The sequence below is a fragment of the Leopardus geoffroyi genome, chromosome C3, assembly GCF_018350155.1.
Source record: "Leopardus geoffroyi isolate Oge1 chromosome C3, O.geoffroyi_Oge1_pat1.0, whole genome shotgun sequence".
NCBI classification, from domain to species: domain Eukaryota; kingdom Metazoa; phylum Chordata; class Mammalia; order Carnivora; family Felidae; genus Leopardus; species Leopardus geoffroyi.
Genome location: NC_059338.1, coordinates 12822098 through 12841875, shown reverse-complemented (window position 1 = coordinate 12841875; position 19778 = coordinate 12822098). Strand labels below are relative to the sequence as shown.

The 19778-nt window shown below is 41.9% G+C and overlaps 1 long non-coding RNA gene across 1 annotated transcript; it reads right to left on the bottom strand.

The window, feature by feature from the left end:
- Nucleotides 1–8052: 8052 nt before the first annotated feature.
- On the bottom strand, nucleotides 8053–18913 carry LOC123586502. Its single transcript, XR_006706840.1, has 3 exons — nucleotides 18794–18913; nucleotides 18628–18682; nucleotides 8053–9840 (listed from the first exon to the last, which is right to left on the bottom strand). It is a non-coding gene; the product is annotated as an uncharacterized LOC123586502 (long non-coding RNA).
- Nucleotides 18914–19778: the final 865 nt, after the last annotated feature.

Here is a 19778-nt window from a genome sequence, read left to right as displayed (position 1 = left end):
CTCTCTCTCTCTCTCTCTCTCTCAAAAATAAACATAAAAAAAATTTTTTTAATGTGTGACTTGATATTTTTCCTCTTGTCCTATTCTTTTCAGTAGCAGCTGTCATTCTTAAAGAGGCAGCAACAAGAGGATTGTTGATATCAAAAGCAGTACGAACCAACATTTAATAACAGAAGCATGTTTTTAAGTTCCCTTCATATATTATCTCACGTAATTACCACAGTGACTCCATCAGGTAGGTCCTTTTAGAGAAATTCCCCTTATTCATGGGGGATGTACAATCAGAGACTCCCAGTGGACGTCTGAAACTGTGGATAGTACTGAACTCTCTCTATACTATGGTTTTTCCTTTACATACATACCTATGAGAAAGTTGAGTTACTTTTTAAATGTTTTAATGTTTATTTATTTATTTTGAGGGGTGGGGCAGAGAGAGAGAGGGAGAGAGAATCCCAAGCAGGCTCCACGCTGTCAGCACAGAGCCCACCGCAGGGATCGATCTCATGACCGCAAGATCATGAACTGAGCCAAAATCAAGCATCGGACACTTAACCAACTGAGCCACCCAGGCACCCTGATAAAATTTAGTTTTTAAAATAGGCACAGTAAGAGATTAACTACAATAACTTATGATCAAATAGAACAACTATGCCAATGCACTATAAAAAAAAGTGATATGAATGTGGTCTCTCTCTCTCTCTCTCAAAATATCTTACTATGCTGCACTCACCCTTCCTCTTGTGATGATGTGAGATGATAAATGCCTGTGTGATGAGATGAAGCGAGGTGAATGACTTGGGCCCTGTGACGTAGCATTTTAGGCTACTATTGATCTCCTGACCTATGTCAGAAAGAAGACCATCCATTCCAGAGCATGGTTGACCACAGGTAACTGAAACCATGGAAAGTGAAACCAAAATCGTGGCTAAGGAAGGACTCCTGTGTATCCTGATTTCATGAATGAGGAAATAAGTCTTAGAGAAGCTAATTATCTTCAAGGTAATATGGCCAGAAAGGAGCAAAACTATGAGTTGGATCACATTACTGTATTACCTCCCAATCTCATTTGAAGACTATGCATCATATTTTAAATATGTGTTAGCTTTTTGAAAAGAAGTGTTGAACATCCTCAGGTCCTGCAGACTTCTGACTTGGTCCTATGGATTTTCTTGATAGTCTTCGTCCTATTAATAAAAACTCTTCATCAGTGTTGCCAGTGCTGATTCATATATGGTCTCTCATAGCTTTTGCACCCATCAATTACAACATAAAATGTTGAACCCAAATGAAAAAGTTTTGTCTCCTTTATAGATGTCAAGTATAGGCAGATTTGAAAGATGGCACAAAGGAATAGATGTGGAGATAACATAAATATGAAATCAGTGGTCATCTCTCTTGAAAATATCAAGTCGCTTTGTGTGCGAGCTATTGAATGTTATATGCAGACACTTTGCAGAATGAATGTTGTATATGCAGCCATCCTGTGTGTGAACACTAAACATTGATTTCTGAAATGTGAAAATGCACTATTTTCACCAAAGTTGCTCTGCAACTTAAGAAGATGAAAGTTGAGGGTTGCCCAGCCTCTCTTTCACCCTCCCCACCCCCTACAACCTCCCTTCAAAAGGATGACAGTGCCTCCAATTGTCACTGTGAACTTGAAGATGTTAAAAAGGGGTGGTTGGAGGAGAGGCTCATCCACCACCAAGTCTGCTTTATTTTTTTTTTTCCGTGAGCTTGTCTTTTCTGAGCTGCAGAACGGCCCTACAACTGTTACTTATAAGCATGAGCTCAGAAAGTTTTGAGAGTCTTATTTTCTTTCTTTTATTAAAATTCTTTTTATTTGCATTTATTTATTTTTGAGAGACAGAATGAGACAGCACGAGCAGAGGAGGGGCAGAGAAAAAAACACCGAATCCGAAGCAGGCTCCAGACTCCGAGCAAGCATTCAGCACAGAGCCTGATGTGGGGCTCAAACCCACGAACTGTGAAATCATGACCTGAGCCGAAGTGAGACACTTAACCGACTGAGCCACCCGGGCACCCCAGGAGAGTTTTATTTTCCATTTTAATTGCAGTTTACATTTTTAAGACAACCAGAAATGGCCAAATTTTCCATTTGCAACATCCCAGCAAAATTTGCGACCCAGGACAGTCTCTAAACACAAATTCCCAATTCATTTTCTTGTAACTTTGACCCTTAGGCAGGTACCAGCTACAAAAGGCTGTAGCCATGATGGGTCTGCCTGGGAACATGCTTTCAAAAATTTACAGATCTTCATCTTGCCATGACTGTTGGAAGACTTTTGGCTTCACTCTGAAAGCCATAAAACCATAAAGCAGATCTGAGAAAAACCCACAGCTGCATACATCTGATGACAGTCTTAAACTGATTTTCCAAAGATAGGGAGCTCAGCAAAACCCAAACTCCATGATGTCAACAACACTGGACTTTTACTCTTTCAGCCAATGGGTATTCTCTGGAAGATTTAATCCATGTGTTCCTGATCTACTTACAGTTAACTCATCAAAATGCCATTTGCCTAAGTGTTTCCAAAGTTGCCTGAGCTTTTATTTCTCAGTATCTCAAATAGATGCTGGTGGGAATCGAGTTTTCCCAGGGTAACAACTTCCAGAGTCTAAGTTCTTTTCAAAATCAAGACTGTGTAGGTTTCAAGTTGCTATTTTAACCATCCCTTACAACTGCTCTTTCAGCAACAGTGTGCCTCCTCATTCAAAGTGATGTAGAAAAACAGCCTTTCACCACTCACCAGAGTCAGTGGGACCAGCACTTTGCCTGTCTTCCTACTTCCTGTGTTTTTCCACCTTAAGGAGTTGACAGTCTACGAAGGATTTGGGACATGGGGATAAATAGCTACAATACGTGGCATAATCCTGCAGTGGCTAAAGGTCCTGCAGTGGCTCCCTCTTGCATCAAATTAAAACTCATCAGCTTAACATTCAGAGTCTCCAAACAACCCGTCACCTTCCGCCTTCCCCACACAAGTAGCTTTTTCCACCTCAACTTCCAGACTGCAAGTTCCGTTTTTATTTCACCCCACCTGGCATATTATTCTGCCAAGAGTTTTATTGTCGCCTTCCTTCTTCTGTATGTACAGATAGCTACATAAAGACTAATCTAGCAGGGTAACCATCTAGCAATTGTGTGTGTGTGTATCTCTGTGTGTGTGTGTGTGTGTGTGTGTGTATCTGCTTCCACAGCAAGAAATCTGGGCTTATCAGGGAGAAGATGCTGCTGTTAGTATTGAGACTATTTCAGCTTTGGAAAAAAGTAATAGATTCTCTATCCAACTTTTCTTTATGGGCCGTCAAACACTTTGATAAGAGAGCAAAAGGAGCCAAGCGGGATTTGCGGTGGGGGAGGGGGGGTTGTAATACCTAAAGAGATAAGGGGCAGGAGCCCTGAGGAAAAGTAGGCAGTGTGGGCCTGGTTAGTGTGTACTTTGGACCTCACTCCTTGATCATGGCTCAGGATGTGTGTGTCATCTCTGCACCTGAGCATCAGGACTGCATATCCACGTCTTTGGGCCATCACACCAGTTACCCTTGGAATTAAAACTCCCATGCTTATTTGGGGGTTGACTTGGGGTGCTTTTTGTACTCCAAACTGAAGCCAAGGGGTAGTATTGAATTGAGCCCATTCAATAAATATGTACTAAGTGATACGACTGGTTATCACTGTACAGTTTAATGAAAAATAAACTTAAATATAGTGTGGTTCCCACACTCAAGAAGCTTGCAGTCATCTGGCATTTCATAAGCATAGAACCTTAGAACTAGAAAGAACCTGAAAACTCCAAGCGTCTCATTATTTAAATAGGAAAACTGAGCCCAGAGAAGTGATGTGACTGGCTTCAGTCAAAGTTCTGTCTAGAATTCAGGGTTTCTGAATCAATTCCATGCTCTTCCAGTGTGATGCTTCAAGAACTCATCTTGTTTTGTAGGTTTCTCCCCCTCCCTAGCTAGATTATAGGTTTCTTGAAGGCAGGGACTAATGTCTCATATTTCTTTCACATTCAGCCCACCCAAGTATGTTATGCATAACTGGACAGATTTATGTATTTGGTAAATGCTTGTGGGATGGACAAGAGAGTGAGTTGATGAATGAATGGGTAATATTAACATGAATTGCTAAATGGGTGAAAAGCTTGGAAAACCCACATTCTTTCCTCTCTGTGCCGCCTTTATAGTGATTGTCCCTTGGTCTGTGGCTTAGCAGCCATTGGTGTGGAAAAGATTTAGAGGCTTAGTTGATGCAAGATGACTCAAAATGCTAATATAAATTTAGGTCTCATTTAAGGTGTCTGAACAAGGGAGGTCATAATTCCAGTCTAAACAGTTCTTTCTTTTATTCCTAGATTTTATTTAAATTTAAGTTAGTTAACATAGAGTGTGGTATTGATTTCAGGAATAGAATTTAGTGATTCGTCACTCACATATACACCCAGGAAACCCTTCTAACGGTCCACTCATACGTGTGTGGTTTTAAGGGGACTATTGAAAATAGTTATTTTTTTTTTTAATTTGGGAGAGAGAGAGAGAGAGAGGGAGAATGCATGAGTGGGGGACAGGGACAGAGAGGAATAGAGACAGAATCTTAAGCAGGCTCCATGCTCAATGCAGAGGCTTATGTAGGGCTCTATCCCCCCACCCTGGGGTCATAACCTGAGCTGAAATCAAGAGTCGTATGTTCATCCAACTGAGCCATCCAGGCGCCCCAACAATAGTTAATTTTATACAATTATCTTTAATTGAGGCTTAAAGCCCCTAAACGTGTCTTATACAATGTTATATACTTCATTTATCAAAATTCTTTCTCCAAAGTGGGTTTAGAGCTGAAGTGTGCCTAAACAGAGAAAGACTAGAATGATAAATGATTCAAATCCATGTTGCATAAAGGATGGTTGAAGGAGCCGGGAGAGTGAGGCACTTTATTTTCGTTTCTTTTTTACAGAAGCCCAATTGACATATGATATCCTATTAGTGTCAAGTGAACACCATAGTGATTTGATATTTTTTAAGTCTATTTATTTAAACAATCTGTACACTCAAGATGAGGCTCAAACTCACAACCCTGAGATCAACAGCCACATGGTCTTCTGACTGAGCCAGCCAGGCACCCCACAAAGTGATTTGAAATGATCCCCTAGTTACCATCTGTCACCATATAAAGTTATTACAGTATTGTTGACTACATTGACTACATTATTACTACAGTAATATTGACTACATTCCTTACATTGTATAATACATCCTTATTTAGTTATAAGGAGGACTTATTTATTTTATAAGTGGAAATTTGTACTTCTTAATCCCTTTCACATATTTTAGCCACACCCCAATGTCTCCCCCCGACCCATATCCAAATCTGTTTCCTGTATCCCTGAGTCTATTTCCATTTTGCTGTATTTGTTTTCTTTTTAAGATTCCGTGTATATGTGAAATTGTACGGTATTTGTCTTTCTCTGTCTGACTTATGTCACTTAGCATAATGCCCTCTAGATCCATCGTGTTGTCACAAATGGCAAGATTGCATTATTTATAATGGCTGACTAATATTCTATTTCACGTATATACCCCACTCCTTCGCTGTCCATTCATCTGTCAATGGACACGTAGATTGTTTCCATGTCTCTGCTATTATAAATAATGTTACAATGACCGTAGGGGTGCATATATCTCTTCAAATTGGTGTTTTCATTTTCTTTGGATAAATACCCAGAAGGGCTGTCAGGTGGAAAAGGGGGTGGATTTATGTTACATGACGTCAGAAGATCAAGCTAGTAACAACAACTAGATTAATGCTCCAGGGAAGCGGGGTTTGGATTAACACAAAGAAAAAAAAATTTTTTTTTTGTTTTAGTTAAAGAGTTTTGTGAAATCAGAGCTATCTCCTGAGGTGGCTCATGCCTTGATGCTGATGTGGGAGCAAGGTCTGAACAGCCACTTGTCTGAGGTAATCCACAGTACTTGACTTTCTGCAACCTTGACATTCAAAGATGGTGGCAGTGGTGGCTTTCCAGTGACTGTCATTCATTGCCCTCCCTATGCTGCTTATCCCTATTTCGTCCCTGTCATTCACTTCTATCCACCAGTTTCTTAACAATCCATGATTGTCCGTGGAAGCTAAACTGTAGTAGATTATTTAAGTATGTCTCCTCTCTTGCTCGTCCTAAAAAACAAATTCCACTAAACCATGTCTGTTATATATCTTCCCTTCACCTCAACTGACTATGATTGTGAATTAAAAAATCAACATCACATAGTTCGAATTCTTGCTCCAGCACTTACAATGGGGCCAATTTTCTTAGCCTGTTTTCCCCTCATTTTTTCCTGAACTGTAAAATAGGGCTCATAATATTATCGGTCTCAGCAATTCTATGAGGATTAAATGAAATAATTCCTGTAAAGGACTTAGGCACAGTGCCTGAAACATAGTAAATGCTCACCCAATGTTAGCAACTGTGTTCTATTGTTAATAAAAAAGACAAATTTCTTTGAGCTGCTTTGATTTAAGAAGACAATACCTTTTCCAGACATCTCTACCCCGGGGCTAGCTATATTAGTATTCTGTCCTGATGGGAAGGAAGAAACATCATTGGCAGGGAACACCCAGTATAGAAACAGGATGGATATGAGGTAAGCTGAAATGTGACCCCCTGCCAGCTTTTTGAAATGCAGATTCATCAATCTCTTTGATGTCCCTAGCCACTTGCAATGAACATCTTTCAGCATATTATTTGCTTTCTTAACCACATCACTTTTTCACTGAGTTCAACATTCCTGTAGGATTCAGAGGATCTTGGTACATTCTTCCAAAATGAATTCAGAAGGTAAGTCAAAGAGAAGGGGAAACATCTTTGAACAGGACTCTGGGTTCAGCCTGGGGGCGGGAGGAGGTGGGGACAGGGGGTGCTCTGTGACTCAAAGGGCTAACAGTAAACTCAGCCTCAGGCTTTCCATGTGCCAGTCGTCTCTGCCAGTGGCCTGATGACTAATCACTGCCAAGTAACCCCCCCAGCTCCGCCGCCTAAGTAAATGCAGATGATGGCACCGAGTGCCTCCTGAAGGGACAGGCGAGGAACCACACAAGGAGACAGAGGGCCTCCTCAGGACAGTAGGAAGCAAAGGAGGCATCCATATCTCTCCCATGCAAAGGGACCCACGTTAATAATAGAATATTTTCTCTTTAAAGTGAAGCCCATTAATTTATGCATTTTCAAATATGTCAACAAAACCCAGATGCAAACATCACTCGGCGGCCGCCCCATCAATACCTGTCCCTAACACAACACCGCCAGCTGCGTGTATGTCTCTGTCCGCGTGTCTGTCTGTTTCCTTAGACCGGAAGCTCTTCAAAGACAGGAACTGGCTCGTATTCACTTTGTATCCCACGAGGGTAGGAATGTACATCGAAAGCCATCCAATGGGCTTACTTAACTATCTTAAGTCTCTCTCTTATGGAAAAGCATGCTCCATGGCAGAGGCCAGAAAGCCAACAAGAAAAGAGTTCATTTGCAGATTCTCCTAGAGTCAAGGTCTGCTCTTGAAACAGTCTCCCAATCCACCTCGCCCCAGCGAGCTTTGAAAACCACCGTGTCAGGAGGTACAGCCATGCTCTTGCTGGCCAGCCCCAACGCGAATGCACCTGGCTCCTCTGTGGCAGCCAGGGTCTCTGTTTTCAGGCTGGAGCTACGTGGTGTTGGCCTAGATTTCTGGCCTCCAGAGCCTTCTATTTTGTAAGCACTTCATTTCTTGTGTTAAACAGCTTTCTGGTGAAATTAGTTCAGTGGTTTCCGTCATCTGCAACCGAACTCTGATTTGGTGTTCATCAAGTGTTTGCGGAACGAATGCACTGAGGAAACACTGGTTTTACATTTTATTTATTTATTTATTTATTTGAGAGAGAGAGAGAGAGAGAGAGAGACAGAGCACAGGTGGGGGAGAGGCAGCGGGAGAGGGAGACACAGACTCCGAAGCAGGCTCCAGGCTCCGAGCTGTCAGCACAGAGCCCGACGTGGGGCTTGAACTCACAAACTCTGAGATCATGACCCGAGCCGAAGCCGGATGCCCAACCGACTGAGTCACCCGGGCGCCCCAGGAAACACTGGTTTTAAATCAGTTGCTCACACCTGGGCCCCTGAAATCACCCGTGTTTTTTCTCAAAGTGGATGAATCATTAACAAGTTTTTAAAAATTTCCAGACATGCCTCTATTAGAATTCTAAAATGCAGTGTAAAGGGAAAAAAAATTACTGCAAAATACCACTCAGAGAGGCATGCTGTTTGTTTGTTTGTCTGTTTGTTTGTTTAGGTCTGACCATTATCTAGAAAACCCATAAGGGGCTGATTCTTGTCACTCAGGTCTAATTAAAATGGGGTGCTACTGTATTTTCTAAATGACCACAGAACTTCAGGTGATAAAAGGTTAGTATTCAAGTTTTACATTCTAAAATAAATGGTTTGTGCGAAGTTGGGGACCTGTCCAGAATTATTAGAGAGGCAGCTCCTTCGATCCCCAGATTTGGGTCCGAGGCTTGGCCTCCGAGAACATATGTTGAAGATGTTGTTTATCCTTGTGAATCCCGTAAAAGGCCTTCAGAACCCTTGAGCTTCCCAGGATAAACCGGAGGCTTGGCCCAGTAAACACCAGCCTAAGCTCCCGGAGGCACGGCTTCCCTTCTACCTGTGTGGATGAGAAAGAAACAAGGCGCTCTCCTCTGAATTTCTTTGGTGCAGAAGCAGCATTTGGACTGCTTAAGCTAACACTTTTGTGAGAAATTATCGTCTTGTAACTGAAGGGTCCTGGCTGAGGCTTATGCCTCTCACCCTGTCTGAAAAAAAAATGTCCTCTCCTTCAGCAGGGCTGGTGTTTTCAACTCTCAAGGCCGACTTATCAGCCCTGTCCCAGTTTAGCCGAGGATTAACTTGGCTTGCCGGATGTTTCTGTGATGGATCGATGTGCTGACTGAGGAGAAGGGTTGAAGTCTAAGAGGGTATTTGGAAGAGAGCTGATTGCCTCACAAGAGCGTGGAGGATTAGCGAGCCCTTTCTACAATCATGACATTATCAGCGGTGCTTTTAGGACATCCACTCTGTTGTAACCGAATGTGATACTGTACTAGAATAAACAATTAAGCAGAGTGCTCGGCCTGAAGTAATAGTCCAGCTTGTCTGGATACCATGTCCCATTGCCTTGGGAGAAAGCATTCCCTCCTTCTTTCTTTCACTCATTGCTACAAGAGATATTTAGTGAGGGCCTATTATGTGCCAGGCTCTACATGGTAGGCATTGGATATTCCTAGGGGAACAAAAGATTCACGGCCATTGCCAACAGGGTAATTACAACCAAGTGGGGTGAAGCAGACAGTGAACAAAATAAACAAATATATGTAACATTACAAACCCTGGCCAGTGCCTACGGGGAAAGAAGAGGTTCCTTTGGGAGGGAAGAATGGAGGCGGGGGTACATTTACCACTGCTGTTCTAGGTGAGAGTGTCACTTTCATCTGGCTGTCGAGAGACAGCAGTGGTGGAAGGGGGAGAGATGAGGGCTTGTGCTATTATTGGATGAAGCTCGAAGAGGAGACGGAGAATGGTTCATGGGCCTGCGACACGATCCTTCTCGATGCAAGAAAGAAAAACTCCAACCAAACGTATCTTAAACAGTAAGGGAGTTTAACAATCAAGATACGAGGCGATTCCGAGAGGGGTCCAGCGACTCAGTGATGTCATCGAGGACCCAAGAGCTTGCCATCTTCTTGCCTCCACATTCACCGTGTTAGACCTTTCTACTTCAATGGCTTTTTGAGATCTTTTCCTAAATAAAGACAAGAGAAAATAAAGTTAGATAGTTACGAGGTAAAATTCAGCGCTAGATTATTTACCAAAAAATTCTTAGCCTTAGTTTAACTTACATCTATTTCATGAGTTTGGTTTACAGTGTTATCTTCTTAATGATCAATGATACTTCCTACATTCGTTCAAAGTACCATCACACTATCACACAGCTCTGCTCAAGTATTGCTGCGCCAGAACGCGATACTGCGGGGAGAACTGCCACAGCCCTCATATGCCCCGTTCCATGCTGCCCCCAATACCATGTGTCGCCGGGAACCCCACGCACAGCCGCACGGACATATTAGCCCACACATCCAAACTCCAGCCACAGGTTATATTAAGAGTGGCCTGTGGTCACATCTGTGCCTTGAGGTGCTCATGCCAATGGTGCAAACTTCTCTTGAAAGAAGAGATGGGGAGGGGCGCCTGGGTGGCTCAGTCAGTTGAGTATCTGACTCTTGATTTCGGCTCAGGTCACGCTTCCAGGGTCATGGGATTCAAGCCCCGCATTGATCTCTGTGCCAAGTGTAGAACCTGCTTAAGGTTCTTTCTCTCCACCTCCTGCCCCTCTTCCCTGCTCATATTCTCTCTCTCTAAAAGAAACTTTTTAAAAAATTAAAAAAGAAGAAGAAGAAGAAGGGGGAAGAGAACCACACAGACCCTGGAAGCATGCTAGGCCATTTTGTTCTGGAAATCTGGGGTCCTGGGTACCCAGGGGCAGGGCCACTTTATGTCTTCAGTAAGTCCTGGGCACTCTTGTCTTTATGCTCGTCCTTCTCCCATAAGAAAACAAAAAGGGGCACCTGGGTGGCTCAGTTGGTTAAGTGTCTGACTTCGGCTCAGGTCATGATCTCACGGTCTGTGGATTCCAGCCCCTCTGTGCTGACAGCGCGGAGCCTGGAGCCTGCTTTGGATTCTGTGTCTGCCTCTTTCTCTGCCTCTCCCCAGCTTGTGCTCCCTCTCTCTCAATAATAAATAAATGAACTTAAAAAAAAATGTTAAAAAAAACCCAAAAACTTAAAAATCTTACAAATTATATCTTATCTCTGTGCATTGACACAGAGACAAATATATCAATATTATATAAAACACATTTTCTTTCTTTTTTAAAAAAATTTTAAAGTTCATTTTGAGAGAGAGAGTGCTGAAGGGGCAGAGAGAGAGAGAGGGAGAGAGAGAGAATCACAAGTAGGCTCTGTACCATCAGCACAGAGCCGGACCCGGGGCTCAAACTCACAACCCAGGAGACCATGACCTGAGCCGGAATGGAGAATCGGATGCTTAACCATCTGAGCCACCCAAGCTCCCCATATTTTTTTTAAATTTTTTAGATGTTTATTTATTTTTGAGAGAGAGCAGACAGAGTGCAAGCAAGGGAGGGACAGAGAGAGAAGGAGACACAGAATCCGAAGCAGGCTCCAGGCTCTGAGCTGTCAGCGCAGGGACCCCCATGGGGCTCAGACTCGTGAACTGCAAGATCATGACGTGAGTCGAAGTGGGGCACTTCACTGACTGAGCCACCCAGGGACGCCTAAAACACATTTTCCACTTAAAAGTTCGTTTTTTCCTTCTTATTTTAAAAGAACTTGAAACGCTTTTGCAGCCCCTAAGCGTGTCATGGGCCCTCGGCACTGTGCCTCCAGTGCCAAATGCATAAATCGGCCTGCCTGGTGCCTAGTCTTTAAGGGGTTAGGGGGATGTGCCCCGGCTGGACACATCCACTTGGCTTAGAAATTCCTTGCCTCGTGGGGAGAGGCATGGCCAGAGCAGAGCTGGATCATTGGACCATGTAAAACTCGGGGCCCACACTTGGTTTCTTCATCCCCAAGCTATGACATTGCTGTTTTATAATAAACCAGGTTCATTCAGGTAAACAGTGCATTTATATTATTCTAAAGAGCTTTGAGCCGATACCTTTGAATTTGTATGACTAAAGGACCCATTCTAGGGGCACTTCCTCCACAAGACAACAGGTGACCCCGAAAAATGAAACAACTTCTAGGGAGTCAAAACAACAGCTTGCAACTTTTAAGTGGTAGTTTCTTGAGCTTCCGTGCGTAAATGCTTTGAATGAGCAAAACAACAAACAAACCCAAACCCCTCAGGGTTCAGTTCGGGGTTGGGAATACTGCTCTACTCTTTTTTTGATAAATTAGATGCACAGCATTGACCAACAAGGCCTCGAGAACACGTGAGCTTCTCTGGAGCCCCGTAGTCCATTTCTCACCTCCAGCGGACTCAGGGTAGGCTGAGCATTTGACGCCATCCACGACACTGGCTGTGGTTTGAGTCTTCTCTCATTCCTTTGAAACGCTCAGTTTTTCTTCCAGGAAAGGCATTGAAATAGTCTTCCCTTTGTTTCCATGGATTCCAAGTTCCTGGGCCTGTCTCCTCATTGCACTTTTGGAGATGTATGTCAGCCCATGAGTCAGGAAGAGTAGGAGTATCCCAGGGCCAGGTGAGCTCAGGTCAGATCTCTGCCACTATGAGTTTCTGGGACTTTCATCTCTTTCCTCCATCTTTCCAAATCCTATCCATCATCACACATTTAAAGCCTCTTCTTCCTTCTCTGCCCCCATTCCACTCCATCCTTCCTCAGTGGGTCTCAAATCCATCACCTGGCCTCCCTAACTGTGATCTCCTCTCTCCCCACACTTCCATATCCAGATGGCTGGGAGAGTAGTCTTACCCAGAAAACGTGATTTGTGCTGGCAGGTCCCTCTTCCAAAATGAAGTTTGGGGAAATATTTCAGTATATACAGATATATATTTCCCCTTGTTCCCTTCATATATTCTTTTATCTAACCCTTTGTGGTTAGGGTATGTGACTCTAGAGAGTCCCCTCTCTCCCTGCTACAGAAGATACTTTGATTCTTTCGGTCTCAATGAGAAGAAGAAAAAGGATGGGGTCCTCTTAGATAGAAGCCCATTGAAGAGCTTCACGTGTCCTTTATTCCCTATCAAATACAATGACAACTAATATTTCAATACCACCAGCACAATGTCCGGCTCTGACCTGAAAAGGTGAGACTTTGATAGTCATACCTCTAGAGCAGACATCCAAGGTAGCCCAAAGCTATGGTTATTCTAAGAAAATGAAGTACAGTATCTGACTCTTTTTATTATCTTTCTCATGGCAAAGTTTTGGGAAAGAGGATGGGATTCATAATCTTCATCCATCAGAAAATCTTGTAAAACCATTTTTTATTTCCTTTGGGACCTAGTATAAAGTCCTTGTCTATTTTGTTCATTCCTCTTATTTAACATGCAAATAACTTATAGGAAAGGCCTAAGAGAAACCTTTTACTCTCATCTGCCCTGAACCATGAGAAAGGAAAAATGATCACATGGTCCTACCAGGTTATCATCAGGACCTATTTGAGAATGTTCTTGGGGATTCCTACATGCCAATTATAAAGAGAATTATGACTTTGTGTCTAAATGTCTTTTTTCAATCACATAAACCAGAGGGTAAAATTATTCATATCACCAAAAAATCCTCATAACACCAAAAGATAACAAGGACCCTTCGTATGGCATTTACTCAAGGGTTATTTCCAGATCATTAAATACTCAACAGAAGAAATAAAAAGGGAAATCATCTAAGCCACTGTTGATTAAATATCCACCAGAAATGAAATTATAATGATCAAAGGACATGAGTATGTCAATGCTTATTGTTTAGAGTTTAAATTTTGCAACCTTTATTTCTTTAGACAAAAGGCTAAGCACCGGTAACCCTATGAAGATTTCTGTCATGTAATATTGCCTACCTGACATGTAAGGCTATGAATTTTGCACTTTCGTCTGACTTTGTTTCTCCTCGCTCTCAGACTCCCTCAAACTCTGTTTTACCTCCAAACTCATGTCTGAACCATGGATTGTTCTGCACCCCAGTCCTGCCCACCCTCACTCCACCCTATGGGCTCACTTGACCAACTCCTACTCCTGCAAGACTAGACCAGACAACAGCTGCCCTGTGGGTACTTTTCTGACCTTCTTCAGGTTTACTGGACTCCGCTTCTTTCGTATCCTTTATATACCTCCACATAACTTTCACATACCACACAAATAACATGAAAGTGTTATTAATCTCTTCATTAGACCACAAGTTTCTTGAGGACCAGAGTTGCCTTCCTCATTTTTACAACTAGTGCCTATGTCCTCAACACTGTCCTGTTGCATGAATCCCTCGGTTTCAAGTTCTACCTCTTCCATAAGCACCATGCTCATCCGTACCAGCCCAGGATGCTCCCTTAATCCCTACTGTTCTATAACACATTGACCTCTGCTGCATTTATTTATATTGTGCTTTGTGAGCATCGCTCTTCAAGAAACACGCAATGCGTGGCTCATGTTTTTCAAACATCGTGTTAGATATGCCTCGATGCTTAGAACAGGATGAACTCTGGTAGGATTAGATCCCACTAACTAGCAGCTATTTAGTAAATGTGTAATGGAACTGCTGTGATCGAAGGAATAGGGAGGTCTGGTATTATGGACATAATATTGTTTGAATAGTACCCTTGCTGTTGAGAGAAGCATTCCTTTGGGAGCTTATGGTCCAATGGCTTGTGCAGGGCTTTCTGCATTACCTGATTCCACAAATGGGCATGTGATCCATACGTACCAGAGTACCCCACTCTAGGGCATATTGATTGGGTTCAGGGAGAGCACGCGACCCAAGCTGCATCAATCAGAGTTTCACCTGAAACTTTCCTACGGGAGCCAGTCCCGACTATCTTTTCCCCAAGAGGGAAACCATAAGGAAGTGTGAACTGAAGCTGTTATAGCCATATTCCCAATCACAATGGTGAAAGCCATTTGAAATACAAAAACAAGAGACCGACATACAAAGATAAGCGCCAAGAGACAGAAAAATAGAGGCCTTAATATTATCATTTGATCACCTAGGCCTTGCTTTGAGCCAGCTCTACTGGATTTTCCATCACATGAGCCAAAAATATCACCCTTTTGCTTAAATTCTGTTGGCTTTCTGTCACGTGTGGTTTTCTTTATAGATGTCATCAAGGGGAAGGTAAGAGGAAGCTTGAGTTCAGGGAAGTAGATGTTCTTTTGGAATCTGTTTTTATCACTTTCTAGATTTTTGATCTTTGATATTATAAAGAGTTCTCAGCTGCAGGCAAGGCAACAAAATTCTGGATGGTTGAGTCAAAAGAGGAGTTTATTAAAAGGATGTTGGAGTAGAAGAGAAAGGTAAAATTATGTCTATTCACAGATGATACGATTTTGGGAAAGTCAAAATAATAAAGAGAAAAGCTACAATAAACACTAAGAGAATTTAATTTTTAAAAAGAAGTTTATAAAATCAACATCTCCTACTGAAATAATGTATCTAAATAAGGCTCATCAATGGCTGCTGACATCACAGAGACAACCAGGTATTATATGGCTTCATAGAGGTTCACACTATCACCTATGAAGTAGGTTGACAAACAAAAATGAATCTGATCGAGCCTCTAGATCTACCTAAAACCAATTGACAGAAAATGCATGGGACAAAGGGCATGATACATGATACCACAGGGATCCAACTAGTAAAGCTTAACTGTGGAAAATGCTACAAGCAAACAACTTGGCTTCCTCACTGCAAATTAAAAAAGAAAGAGTAGGCAAGAGATTGTATTTATACGTTAAGAGACACTGAAAACAATTTGTTTTGATCCTGATTTGAAGATTTTTTTTAAAGTTTAAAAATTGTGAGATAATCAGAGAACTTTGAATTTAATACTAAGCTGCTATTCTTATTAAGTGGGATAATGATACTGTAGTCATTTTTAAAATAATATTTACATTTTAGAAATAAAGATCGAAAATGCTATGGAAGAAATAACGTGAGGTCTGAGGTTTGTTTGAAATAATCCAGGTGAGGGGGAACATGGGTAGGGGTAGAGATGAAGCAAGGTTGTCCATGTCGGATAATCATTTAAGAGGGTAACTGATATATGGCTGCTTATTACATTCTTCTCTGTTTCTACATATGCTAAATAGTCTCTAATAAAGTTTGTTTGAAAAAAGATATTAGAGGGGTGCCTGGGTGGCTCAGTCGGTTAAGCGTCTGACCTCAGCTCAGGTCACGATCCCACCGTTCATGGGTTCAAGCCCCACGTCGGGCTCTGTGCTGACAGCTCAGAGCCTGGAGCCTGCTTTGGATTCTGGGTCTCCCTCTCTCTATCTGCCCCTCCCTCCCTCACACTCTGTCTCTCTCTCTCTCTCAAAAATAAATAAACATTAAAAAAATTTTAATAAATAAATAAAAAGAAAAAGATATTAGAAAGCTAAAAACTTATGATAAGGCCACAGAACAAAGACACAGGATCCAGCTTCTAGGAACAACCCAAAATCAAGTCTCAGAAAAATGTTGGTAAGGAATACCCCGCAGCCACCACCATGCATTGATTTTTCTCCTCTCTTCGTCGAGCCACTGGCAGAGAGAGAGAAAGTCAGAGACACACAGAGAGACAGAGAGAAGAGTCACTTCCAGGAGGAAGAGCTCACGTCCACTCTTTCCCTTTCAGGAACTTCTGGCACAGATTCCTCTGGTTATTAGAGTTTTGGTCATGGCTTCAAAGGAGGCTGGGGAAATGGGGAAAGTGAACATCTAGTAGTTTCTGTTCCAATAGTAAAACGGGCTTACCTGCCCCATCTCCATTACTAAGAATTTAGCAGTAAGCAATTCCCAGGGCCTTTGGGTGGTAGCTGGTTAAGCAATGGCTGTTGACTTCAGCTCAGGTCATGAGTTCAGGGTTTGTGGGATCTCGCCCCGAGTCAGGCTCTGTGCTGACAGTGTGGGTCCTACTCGGGAGTCTCTCTTTCTCCCTCTCTTTGCCCCTCCCCCTGCTTGCACTTTCTCTGTGTCTCTCAAAATAAATAGACTTAAAAAACAAACAAACAGACAGACAAACAGTGAGCAATTCCCAAAATAATAGAAAGAAAGAAATTCAGACACTGGCCACGAAAATAAATAATGTTTACCTCACCAGGCAAGTAACAATCCCCCTGAGTTTCACCTTCCTTATCGGTCAGATTTTTAAACAACTGCTGTGAGGACCTAAAGGGACGATGTGTCTGTGAAACAGCACAAAAAGTTACTCACCAATCTTTCCTTCCTCCCTCTCTCTCTCCCCTTCCTTGCTTCTTTCCTTCCTTCCTTCCTTCCTTCCTTCCTTCCTTCCTTCCTTCCTTCTTGTCTTTCTTCAATTGCTACCTCTTTATTTCCTGAGGATAATATAATAGTCTGTTCACTTGAGGGATACAAAGTGAATAACTATTTTTGAAATTGTAATGGATTGACTGAATCCATACTTTCATAGGGGAAACAAGGTTCTCTTTCCCCCTTAGCTCTTCTTGTACACCTGGCTTCACAGGAAAAGGAATCAGCACTTAGAAATGCACGTCTGCTTCAGCCACAGGTGAGATATTGAAGCATTCCCACAAGTACCAAATTCTCAACCTTTGATCAGCATGTTGGGAATGTTCATTGTCCAGTAAAGCAATGGGCAGACTCTCTGACTCAGTGCCCCTCCCTAATGAAAACGCTCCCCAAGGAGAAAACAGCCCTGCGTTTTCAGTAGTCTCCTCAGGTCAGGGGGCCCTTCAGTCTTCACATGCTGTGGGCTGGATTGACTCAGCAATGGTTAGCTGACTTTTAATTCTGTTCTTCCTGCCTGTTCATTCATACCATCGGCCAGAGGGAAGGAGCTCTGTGTCATAAAGGTAACCATGTCTGGGTCGGTCTCTCCCACTGCCAGTCAGTGCGGTCATTTTGGAAGGGGGCTGGAATATCTGACCTCATGACTATAGGAAAGTTTTGTGATTAATGATGATTTTTATCTTTGGACTTCAAAGATTGACTCACGCAGAGAATGAACAATCTATAGGTCAGATATCCTACATCCTAGTCATTTTCTTCCTTCAGTCAGGAATTCAGAGAACTAAACACCGACTAGCTGTAAAAGACATCTCTCCTGTCGGCAGAAAAGCTTGCCTCCTGGGCCCCTAAGAGGAATTGTTTAAAATAATGCTATGTGATGGTCCCAAGGATTTGTGTTGAAAAATGAGCAGCTAGAAAACTTAACACCTCAATGATCTCTACTTGATTCATAAAGCAAGACTGTTCTCTTACTTTTTCCTTCTGTGGTTCAGGTGTTTTGCAGCCCCTCTAAAATGTGTGGCTACCTTTTGTTTAATAATTGGTCAAATGTTGATTGAGGGTTTTCTACGTGTAAGAAGCTGTACAGAGCCACAGGGTTACAAGGATAAAAAGGACAAATCCTTGGCGCCAGCACTCAAGGATTTTAATAGCAATAATGTCGATGCTATTAATAATCTCTAATATACCTATCAACCTTTACTTTTCACAGTGCTATTTAGCATATCCGAAGTCATTTTTAATAATTCTTATAATTCAGTGTGATGGCCCTAACTTTTTTTCAAAATCAAAGTGGTAAACTTTACATCCGTTCATCCTATCTTCTAGGAGATCATGTGCTTAAGACGCTTAACCCATAAAGCACGATGAATTTAAAACAGCATTTGTATGTTCACACCAGACGTGTGTCCCATATTTGTTTTCCATCTTGTTTAGCTAGGAGGATGCCATAACTTAGTGGAAAATTCTCACAGCACCCTCCTGTTTCTCCTTGACCTGGGTTCTGGGACCTGCACAGGTGGAAAGAGCTTGGACTACATACTTCATATGAAGTTTGTAAATCTCAGTCATTCACCAGCCATCAAAAATACTCACCTCACTCCCTCTTTCCACGATCTTCTAAGCGGCCCTCTCGAATTGACTCCCACACCTGCTCATCATATAAAGAACAAAACAAAAGCAAATGTTATTTAAAATCCCTCTTCTTCAACAAGGTCTTCTGTTTTGAAATTGTGAAATGGTCCCCGGTCTGTTCTCTCACCAGCTGTGGTCTTGTACCTCCTCAGGAGAATAGCTGACATCATACAAGGCAAAGGCATTGTGCTTACAGGCACCATAAATATCTCCCCTAAATCCTATATGATAAATTTCCCTCTGATTAGTAAAGCAGATACTGTAATGTGCAAGGGGGAGGGAAGAGGCTTTGATGATGTTAAACTAAGCCTCTGGAGATATCTCATCCCTCCCTCCTGAATTTCATCATCCAACAACTGGAGTCACGAAAACGATAGAATATGCAGGCTGGACTATCCACTCCCATTGCCTTCTTTATTTTTTTTTAAACTGGTTTTCAATTATAGACAAGTAAAATTCACTTATACAGAATTAAAAGCAAGTTGAATTTGTTAAAGGTACAAATGGGAGCACGTTTCTTATGCAAATCACAGTATGCCTTTTAGACCACAACCTAAACAGAGAGGAAAATCCTTTGAATGTAAAATAAAACAAGGGCTTTCAGTTTTGTACGTGAATTTGAAATTACTTAATCCTTGACTCACGTTCTATTTTATTTTTCATTTCTTGGGAAGACCTGTCCCTATACTGTGACTTTTTTTTTGTAATAACAAGTTTCTATTTATAACTATTAGTTGGTCTTTCCACAAAATTAGCTTGCTGGAAGGACTGAGGAGAGGCAGAATATTCTTGGATCAAATGGAACTGGTGAGTATGGAAATCCAAGGATTTGAGAAAGCGTTATCAATTCTTATAGTCTGACTAGTGGAAGACTAGATAATTCTGTATATTTTTCTTGGTCTTCCTAATGTATGTTTATTCAAATGGAAAAAAAATAAGGTAAACTATTACTGAGGGTAAAAGGTGAAAAAAAAGTCGTTTTCATGTTTTTTGCTACTTGGACCTGCCTTTGTTGTAGGATATAGTCTTTTGGTTTTGTTTTTATTTTTTTTAAGAAACACCCCTTTATGATCTGCTGAAGAGGGGTGAAATGTAAATAAGAAAATAACCAA